The 11,485-nt window shown below is 34.2% G+C and overlaps 1 pseudogene; it reads left to right on the plus strand.

Annotated features, from left to right (window-relative positions):
* The first annotated feature begins 1,909 nt into the window (after window positions 1-1,909).
* Window positions 1,910-11,077, plus strand: LOC134264602 (ATP-dependent RNA helicase DDX19A-like; annotated as a pseudogene).
* The last annotated feature ends 408 nt before the right edge of the window (window positions 11,078-11,485 follow it).

Here is an 11,485-nt window from a genome sequence, read left to right on the forward strand (position 1 = left end):
TATGAGCAGTTGGGACCAGTATGGCCGTTCAAATACAAATAGACAGTATCCGGACTACACAGAATTTTTTCTAATGAATTTGTTAAAAAATGCATGGGACTAAAATTTATAGACAGAATGGACAAAAGTCCGGAGTACTCAGAATCCGGATTAGACAAATTTTACTGTATTTTCATACGGTCATTTTTGCTACACAGGTATCGTGGAATTACCTAAATTGCATTGATACCATGTAGCGAATTTCGGTTACATTGGTGCCGTGAGTGGTACTTAAGTTTGAGGGTAAAACCAAATCCTGTCACACTTGATATGTTTGTCAGTTGCCATAACACATTAAATCAACAGAAAACAGATACATTTTCTTCAGTTTGGAGGGTCATCTCTCCAAATTGACTTTGAAGGAGTTGTTGAAAATAAAATATATAAATACTAGATTACATAGTGTGCATACCTTGGTACTTGAACTTGCTAATTTTTTCTTTTTGGCATGCATCAGATCAGTTAACATTTTAGCTTTGCATGGAGTCTGAAATTTGTTGAACAAAGTTTGTTGACTATGATAATTTTATTTTGGGCTCATAGAAGTGCAAGCTTAAATAATTTAGTTTGATATTTAAACTGCAGAATACTGTACATGTTTGCATTGTTTTGAAAAGACTCCAGAAACCGGTAACCAGTCACTGAACTGGGCAGAGAAGTCAGAAAAATGATTTGTCACAACAGGTAGAAGTATATACCAGCGTGTTGTAATACGGTCTCTCAATGCCACTCTCTGTAGCTTGTGTTCGAGTGCTTCAATTCAGCATGGTTTTCACACTCTGCTGTGTAGAATGTTCTGTTGCAGTAAAATGTCACCGATTCTTTTGTAATTCACCTAAACGAATAAATCTAGAATGAGCATCAAGATGCTGTATCGCCATTGATAAAATATAATTGTCATTGTTACTGCTTTATAGTTACACTTGCACTGGCACATTGATAGTAACATGCAACTATGTTTTACAGATTACAGATGCATATATTTACTACTTTTCTTTCTGATCTGTAGATGTATACTTTATTTATTGTATGTTTGGCTTTAGTGGCTGTGCAAAGTAACAGATTAAAACCACATTATCCTAAAAAAGTAGAAATGCCTAGTTCTCATGACCAAGCAGTATTTTGTACATATTAGTTTCTACTAATATGATACACATTTACATCCTTGCTTAAAGTTTCATTAAATCTACAGAACTGTAGCTGTATGTTTGTACAGTACTTATATGTGAAAATGCATTTACCCGGTACTGGTTGTTGTCAAAATACTAGTTCATTTACTGTAGACACTATGTACAACAACTGCATGGTTGCTTGGTCATCTGTTGTTTAGTGTTTTTACAGATCGAATCCCACACTGTATTACTCCAGAAAGTGCTGAGATAACATTTTAACTTTCAGTATTTCTCTATTATCTCTCTTGGTCCATGTTGTAATGTGACATAATGCAATATTCACAGACCCAAGGAACCTCTAAATTATCTTTAAAACAGTGGATGGAAGTTATTAAAATGAGCCATTACAGAATGTTGTGACTTTCTGAAATATTATGCAAAAGACAGACAGACAAACAGACATGCAGGAATCTAGACAGACTTCAAGTGAAATCAAAAACTTCCTTCAGACTGTATTCGTTCAGTTATTTATATGCAGCATGCACATATGTTGTAATACTTTTTAATGCTGGCTTGCTACTCTAATCTCTTATAAGCAATTAACAATTTTTTATTTAATTTTAATAATATTAAAAGGCACAATATTATAATATTTGATACGTAGAAAATGTTTGTTTTTGTTATTACTTATACTTAAAAATAATGAAATAAGTATTTAAAGCATGATATTACTTATATGTATTTTTGCATGATAGGAAAATAAGGTAAAATTTATATGATTCCTAGCCCCAATATTGTAAACTTACATGAACTTAACTTTCCATTTTCAGATTAACAGAATAACATTAGATAAAACAACAGCCCCATCCAAATCTCCCAGTGCCCCAGCACAGAGTGGCCCTGCCCACACACCCCAGACACCGCCACGGCCTGGCCCCGCCCAGACAAGTCAGACACCACCACGACCTGTCCAGGGGTCAGGTGCAATGGCTGCTGCCCCACCCCCCGCTCAGGATGGGGCAGGAGCCTCAGGAGATGATGAAGACAAAGGTATTGAAGTTAAAACACAAGACTGATCTTGGTTATGTTAAATTGTACCAGAAGTTAAAACACATGGCAGATTTCAGTTACGTTTATTTGTAGTTAAAACACATGACAAATTTCAACTGTTTTGATTTGTAGTTAAAGTAAAACATGTATGTTTTTTAAACATGTGAACACTGGTTATCTATAAGGCATGTTTTTCACCTCAATATAATGATATGGAATGATGCATATGTTTCAAAATATTTACAGGAACAACAAAAGAAGAGGCCTCCCTCCTTAGAAAGTTGGTCCATTCAAAGCTTGTATCCTCCAAGGCAAACCTAGAAGTTTACAAAAGGACCCCAATTCCCCACTCTACTCTGTCAAGTCATTCGAGGCTTTAAACTTGTGAGTCTGATTACGTCATTCAGAATCTGATTGTAATAGAAATCTTGAAAAATATTAATTTTCTAGTAGAATTTAAAATTAGAGGATTTTTAGCTATCAGTTCAAAATGTTTGTCTTTTTCATCTATTAAAAGGAAAAAGGAGCTCTTAGATGGAATTTACAGTATGGGATACAACACACCATCAAAAATCCAGGAAACTGCTCTACCTGTACTTTTAGCTGATCCGTAAGTTTACAAATTTCTTTATTTTTGTAATTGAAGTTTAAGGTAATGAATCATTGTGTTCATATATCAATGCAAGTTAAAAAAAAAAAATTTTGAGTTTGCGAGTTTTTGAAATTTGATTGTTGCATAATTTTTATTATGCCTTGATCATTTGAAATTTTTTAACAGTCCTGTAAACATGATTGCTCAGAGTCAGAGTGGAACAGGAAAAACAGCAGCCTTTGTCTTGACCATGCTTAGTCGAGTAGACACCAATGTCCACTATCCACAGGTAAAATCAGCCTCCACTATCCACATGTATCTCCAATCTCACATTTTAAACATTGTATATTATTCAAAGACTATGAGAGACCCAACAGGAGAGGGATTGTGCTGGGTAAACTTTTAGCTATATACAGTTTTTCATGCTCAAGTAGGGTGAATTCACCATGCATCGGACACATACCTTGCATCGGACAACTTTAGACAATAAACTCTCTTTCAACTTAAGAGTTCCGTGTATTTATTTGTTTCTGTCTTGAAGCTGAAGACTTAAATTTTTTAATGATACCGATTGTTATTATCATGTTGTGATAAAAATACCCCGAAATGGCCTTGAAGTTACGTCATATTTTACATCATCAAAGGGGAACAACCAGGAATTTAAGATTTTGCGATTTTTAGAGTTATCGTTCTTAAAATTCGACTTCAACGGAACGAGGCAGACTTTGGTGAATAAAGTCAAAGATTGATAATTTTACATAAATTTTAAAGAAATTTCACTTCAATGTTCGTATAATTCTTTTAAAAGCTGGTTTTCACTAGTATTTTCATTTCTCCGTACATCGGAACCATGCATCGGACACTTTCCGATGCAAAGGTAAGCACTACCATTTTCATACAGAACCCAGCTGATAGCTGTTTTTTGCGGAAAAGGAAAATAAAAACTCTATATTTTCAGTCAAAATACAGGTTATCGATGTATGACGTCTGGAATTTGACTCAATTTATTTCTACAAACCAGAGTATGATAAACCATGAGAAAAGGCCGAATTACCGCATTAAAAGCATCTTAAAGCATTTTTAAGGCAGAGTGAGGTCTCTTGAATCGTTCTACATTTGTGCAACGATATCGTCAATTAGATTTAAATTGAGGGTTAATTCTTAGATAAAAGATAAAAATATATCCATATCAAGGATTTTAAAGCACTTTAATAAAGGTATGATATTTATCCAGTCAAAATACCGTCTGTCCGATGCATGGTAAACAATGTCCGATCCATGGTGAATTTTGAGTTATTCCTAAAAACTCGATTTTTGAGGATATTTTCTAAATAAAGGGCATATAATTGTGTCCCAAGTTGATATTTTAATCACAAACTAAATGTTAAACTCCATTTTGATAATTTTCTGTCGGTAGCGATATCGCTAGAACTTGTTGAAGTACAAGGGTATCCGATGCATGGTGAATTCACCCTACTGCTCTTTTCTTTAGTCTGGTGATAGTGATAAAGGGGAATCATGAATGTAATTGTAAAGTACAGACAAGTTAATAGATTTACTTTATCAATTGGTGCTGACTACTAGATTATCTTGTCAATTCCTGATTGTTCTGTTTTTTCCCCATTTTTGGGCAACAATTCTTCATCTAGTTTTTTCTTTAGTTTTTATTATATACTTTACTGGACAATTTACATTGTTGCTTTATACTCATGTAACTGTTGAAGCCCTTGGTACTGTAAATTCCTAAACATACGCATGGAATTTTTCATCGCGTAATTTCACAAGAAGCAGCACTCGCGAAATAAAATTACTTGCTTTTATGTTTAAAGTGTTTGTACCATTGTAAAATCTCTTGATGAACTGCCTATTCGCGAATTATTGTTCTCACAATTTGACGTTGAAGAGGCCTTTTGCGATAATAAGTACTCGTAAAAAATAAGGAATCTACAGTATCTTGTATATGAATTACGAGGACGAATAAACATGTGTGGTTAAAGTTAAAGGTTGTGTCTCTCATTTGAACAGATTTGAAGCTGTTACTTAAAAGTGCTTAAAAAATGGGATTCATATTTTAGCAAATTTGGTACAGACAACAATGTGCTATTTTTGATTACCACTAAGAAATCATTTATAAGTACAGTATATGACACATTACCAGGTAGTATGTAGTGCTTATTCATAAATATACCAACTAATTACATGTACTCAGTTATTTGGCTAAATTTTGAGCATGCCAATTTTTCTAAACATACACTAAGTTCATAACAAACATTAAAAATCTAGAATTTTATGATTTTAATAGTAATCAGTTTAATGATTTCTCAAAAAATTCTCTAAAAGACCCCAATTTTAATGGCCCTAGTCCAAATCCCCCAAAAAAGTGATGTGAGAGTAATGCTTGAAGCTTCCAGAGCTTTAGTGGATTGACACTTAAGGTTCACCTTTTTGCACTCTTCTTGTCAGTCTGTCTTCTAAACTGCAGCAATCAGGACCTTGAAATTATAGTAAGAACTATCTTTTGAACTCAAGAAGCTGGGCTTTTAATTTTAGCAGATGAATAACTCTCTTTATTAAGTTGAACTGGATATGAAATAGGTTCTTTGACCTCCAAGAGAGTGAGAACCTACTTTTTCTGATCTAGGCCTACATTTTGTCTATTATACAACATCTCCAACTGTTAGAAGAAGGGCATTGATATTTGCGTAATGTTAATGGAATTTAAAAAAATGTAATGCAACAAGCCATTCAGGAACATTTGCTTGTGATATTTGTCTCACTTTTTTTTTTTTTAAATCAGTTCCACTTATTACAATTTGAGCCTTTGAGGATGATGCTTTTATACTTTATTTGGAAGACTATTGCAATATTGATTTTTTTTCCTTGCAGTGTCTGTGTATAGCACCTACTTATGTTTAGCTCTGCAAATCGGCAAAAATGTGGAAGAGATGGGAAAGTTCATGACAGATCTGAAAATTGAATATGCCATTAGAGGAGAGAATGTTAGAAGATTTAATTAACTTTTCAAATATCAACTCATTAATTTTGTTTCATAATACTCTTCATTAAACATCATCAAAGAAAACCAAACATATATAGAATTAAATTCTCAATTTACAGTGAGTAGAGGGACAAAACTATATGGCCATTTGATCATTGGGACCCCGGGGACAGTGTGTGACTGGGCCCTGAAATTCCGCTTCTTTGACCTCAAAAAGATCAAAGTTTTTGTCTTAGATGAAGCAGATGTTATGATTGCAACACAAGGTGGTCAAACTTAGTCCATCAGAATCCAAAGGTCAGTGGGATGACCTAGTGTGAGGTTGATACTGTATGCAGGGAAAATTTCGCCCCCACCCCTGTTTTATTTTCGCGCCTTTTTGCCCTAACCCTGGGTGAATTTAAAACGGGAAGAATTCAAAGAATTACAGTATAATTTCTTAAACAAAAGTGTGACTTGGGCGAATTTAAAGACAGGGAAAAATTGTTTGCAAGTGTGAACAGGTCGAAAATAAAGCGGGGCGAAAATAACCCTGTCTACAGTATGTCCTTATCATTTAAATTGATGGGTCTTTAAATAAAAAACATATACATCATCTTAAAAATTTCAGGGAATTACTTCAAGAATTGACGTTTTTTTTTTATTCAGGGATAGGGAAGGACTGTCAGATGTTATTATTTTCTGACGTACGAGGATGAGAGTGATGAGATTTGCGCAGGCTGTGATTCCTAACAACCCCATTGTGATTCAGACTCCGGCGGGAGGAGCAGTGTCTGGACAATATCAAACAGTACTGCATGGTGTGCCGACCAGGAGGGCAAGTTCCAGGCCTTATCTGAACATTTCTCGGCTCTATATCAATAGGACAGTCTATGATATTCTGTGCTGTGAGTACTGCTATCTGTAAGGCCTGTAAAGGATAAATATTCAGATATTGAAATTGTGATTTATTCTTAATGTACAGGTGTTGTCAATTAGACTGTCTTTTTTAGCTTTGTTTGTACTAGACTTGGCAATGTTGTTTAGTTTGTAAACCTGTACTACACCTCAATCTGTTTTTACTGTAAAAATGCACTGGATATGGGAAGCCCAATCAAAATCATTAACATTTAGTAGGTAATAAAGAAATGATTTCATTTCATTTATAGGTAAACAAATTGTAAACACCTGTGACTGTTATTATATATGAATTATTTAACCTAACACTGGGACAAGGTACTTATTTAAAAGGAATTATGATAAAAAATAATGAATTATGACACAAACATAATGAATTATGACACAACTTTTAGTTATTGCATGAATTTTTGCCAGATCATAAAACAAGTCAACAGTAATTGTTTTGTCATTCTTTTAGCAAAAACATTTAAAACAATACAGTCAAACACAGCCTGATTCAAAACTCACCATATAAAATTCTCAAAATGCAAATTGGGATATCTGAAATTTGAATTAAAATTTTTTTATTAACTTGAAAAAAATTTTAAAAGTCTTTTCAATTTTCTATAGGATGTAATGCAACAGTTTCAAAGTACACTGTATTTTACAAAAATAACTTTCAAAGTATTGAATGGGTACATGTAGGCGCACGTGAAAATTTATAAAAGATATTAAATAGAAATAAGACATTTAATACGTTAATATTCTTCAAAGACTTAGCCCCACTGATGACAAGATACTTCTCTATTAAACTGTAGATTCAAAAATATGCACATGGATTTAATTATTCCCTAATTTCACAAGAAGCACCACTCACAAAATAAATTTACTTGCTTTTATTTTTATAGTGCAGAAATTTATGAATAAACTTTTGATCAACCGTCCATTTCTGAACTATTATTCTTATTATTTGATGTTAAAGAGTCCTTTCATGATAAAAAAAGGATCTACAGTACATCATGATGATATTTTAAATTCAGTAGCTGCTTTTTATAACTCAGTTGTATAAAACTTGTGTCTTATACAGACAAGAAGAACAGCAGCTTGGTTGGCAGAGAAGATGACAAAGGAAGGGCACGCTGTAGGTCTCCTGAGTGGAGAATTGTCAATAGAACAAAGGGCGGCCATCATCAACCGCTTTAAAGAGGCCAAAGAGAAAGTACTCATCACCACAAACGTCACAGCTAGGGGTGAGTGGTAGCTATTGTGGAGGATTTAATTGAGTGTAGTTAACACCGTAAAAGAATACATAAAATCTAAAGCACATTTTTAGCTCTTCTGAGCCAAAGGCTCAAAGAGCTAATGCTATGGCCATTTGTGCGTTGTGCGGTGTGCGTTAACTTTTTAGAATATGGGCCATAAGAACCCCTTGGCCAATCAGTACCAAATTTGTCACAGGGTATCCTTGGCCCAAGGGCTACCATTTATACTAAAATAAGGGTTGGGACCCTAAAACAAGGGGAGATAATCAGGAAAATGAAACCAAAAGTACTGGTTGCTAAAAAATCTTCTTCTCCAGAACCACCAGGCAGATTTTCACCAAACTTACATACAAGGATCAGGATATGTTGAAGATTAAAAATTGTTCAAGGCATGACCCTTGGGCAAAGGGCGTGGTCTCAAGGTCACTTCAAAGTTGACCTAAATTTACAATTAATAAAAACGTGTATATTTTTCTTACTATAAGGACTAGAATCATCAAATCTGGTAAGTTGATGCATCTTATGACTTCACATCATGTTAACTCAAAAGTAGGTCATGGTGACCTACTTTTTAAATTTTGTGGGGATTTGTTTTCAAATTGATTTGAAGGCATATTTTGGACACTTTAAGGCCTATGATCATCAAACTTTGTCAGTTGATGCATCTTGGGTCCTTGAACAATGTCAACTTAAAAGTAGGTCACTGTGACCTACTTTTGAACTTTATGACTTATCCTTTTAAAAACATTAAATCCCATTATTTCAGACACTGGGAGGTTTAGAATCATCAAATCTTGTACTTTGATGCATCTAGGGACCTTAAAACATTTTTATAACAAAGTAGGTCACTGTGACCTACTTTTTAAATTTTGCCGACATTTGTTTTCAAATTGTTTAAAATGCATATTTTGATTACCTTCAGACCTACGATCATCAAACTTGGTCAGTAGATGCATCTTGGGTCTTTGAAAAATGTCAACCAAAATGTAGGTCACGATGACCTACTTTCGACATTTTATGGCTATATTTCAGTATCTTAGGCATTTATTGGCTTAGAATCATAAAACTTTGTGAGTGGATGCATATTTAGTTTTCGGAGAGTGACGACCAAAAAGTAGGTCATGGTGACCTACTTTTGACATTTTATGGCTTTATTTAAGTATCTCCGGTACTTATTGGCTTAGAATCATCAAACTTTGTGAGTTGATGCATCTTGGGTCATAGTGACCTACTTTTGACATTTTGTGGCTATAATTAAGTATCTCTGCTACTTATTGACCTAAAATCATCAAACTTTGTCAGATGATGCATCTTGGGTTTTCGGAGAATGTCGACCAAAAAGTAGGTCACAGTGATCTACTTTTGAATATCTCAGGTACATATTAGCTTAGAATCATCAAACTTTGTCAGTTTAGGCACCTTGGGTTTCGGGGAACGTCGACCAAAAAGTAGGTCACTGTGACCTACTTTTGACATTTTTTGGCTATATTTGATTATATCTGGTACTTATTGGCTCGGAATCATCAAACTTTGTCAGTTGAGGCATCTTACGGTTACATTGAATGTCCAACAAGAAGTAGGTCACGGTGACCTACTTTTGAATATCTCAGGTACTTATTGGCTTAGAATCAGCAAATTTTCTCAGTTTAGGCATCTTGGATGTTTGGATAACGTCGTCCAAAAAGTAGGTCACCGTGACCTACTTTTGACATTTGATGGCTATATTTTAATTATCTCTGGAACTAATTGGCTTAGAATTGGCTTAGAATTGTCAAACTTTGTCAGATGATGCATCTTGGGTTTTCAGAGAATGTTGACCAAAAAGTAGGTCATGGTGACCTACTTTTGAATATCTCAGGTACTTATTTAATTAGAATCATGAGTCTTTGTCAATTAATGTATCTTGAGTCCTCAGAAAATTCCAATCAAAAGGTAGGTCACTTTGACCTACTTATGGTATTTGATAATTATATTATAATATCTTCAGTCTTAACTGGCTAAATATTATCAAACTTTGTAAGTTGATGCATTTTGGGTCTTATGATACTAATAGAGTTGGAGGCTTCTAATAGAAGTGATAGATTGTACAATTTATCAGAAGAGCGATTCAAGGCCCTTGGGCCTCTTGTTTTAAAAATACAGATAAATTAATAAAAGATTCGTGCATTGTGCATTTTGGTACATGGAATGGATGTGCAGTGACATTTAAGTAAATAATCAACATAAAGTTAACCTTCCTTTCTCAGATTTCTTTCTCAGTGTGACCTTTACTAGTATTCTTGAGAGGAGAAATGACAGATTCTCTTTTATTTTCATTACAGGTATTGATGTGGAACAAGTGACAGTTGTGGTGAACTTTGACCTTCCCCTAACTCCGCCCCCAGAAAACAAACCTGACTTTGAGACCTACCTCCATCGGATTGGACGAACGGGTCGTTTTGGCAAAAAGGGCTTAGCAATAAACATGGTGGATGGTCAGAGGACATTTCAAACAATGAAAGCAATTGAGAGATACTTTGGTAATTGTATTATTTCTGTACAGTTATAGATTTTCAGTAGATTTTGTTTCCCTAAATCTATACACTGAATTCTTCATTTTGTGTTTTTAAGACGGAGGTATTTATGTAGATACATCTTACTGAATAATAGATATGGCTCTCTTAGGATTTTAAGGCTACCTACACTTGTGAATAAGTTTTAAATCTTTATTTCTTTTTCAATGTAGGGCGTGAAATCAAGAAATTAGATGCAGATGACATAGAAGAAGTGGAGAAGATTGGCAGTTAGAGAGAATCTCCCATTCATCAAGTCAAAGCTATCGTCTTCATACAAACTGATATAAAATCATCAACATTTTACTGAGTAGATGACACTTTTAGTGATTTTATATTTTATGCTGAGCCTTGCTACTGCCTACTGCATCTGACCAAAAATGTGAATAAGGTTGAGAAAGGGAGACAATTCCTTTCATGTGTCATTTTATTTCATGTGAGAAAGACATCTTTTAATGTTAATCAACTGTGACAGGACAGGCCGAGTTTCTGTTCAGAAAGTAACTGTTTACTATTTTCCTGACATGTATTTTATGTGACTTTGTTACCTTATGAGATCTTAAAAAAAAAAATAAAATCTGTATTGTGCTAGTGTTGGGAGTCCTTTTGTCACCCGTGGAGCAGAGGCACTCAGGGACCATGATTATGAGGTGTCTGTCTGGCAATCCCTGTTGCTCAACTCCACAAGAACTGTAGAGTTACGAATTTGAAATTTTACATATACATTACATGTATATTTTTGCTCGATACTTTGTCTTTTGTAAATACAGTTTTTCAAAATAGTTCATAATGCTAACAGCATTTCAGTTTTATAAAATACATCTATGCTATTTAGCATGGACACTTCTTACCCTAAAATATGAACTAGAAATATGTCCATAGGACATGAATGCCTTGCCGAGGGTATACTAGTAATGCAACATGAAAATTTGTATAAGTGTATGAAATTTGATCAGAATATCTTGAATAGTGATGCAGTTGAATTGCTTACATTAGTATGT

This window comes from Saccostrea cucullata, unplaced genomic scaffold (assembly GCF_032062105.1).
Source record: "Saccostrea cucullata isolate Sc308-1 unplaced genomic scaffold, CSIRO_AGI_Scuc_v1 ctg10791, whole genome shotgun sequence".
NCBI lineage: Eukaryota > Metazoa > Mollusca > Bivalvia > Ostreida > Ostreidae > Saccostrea > Saccostrea cuccullata.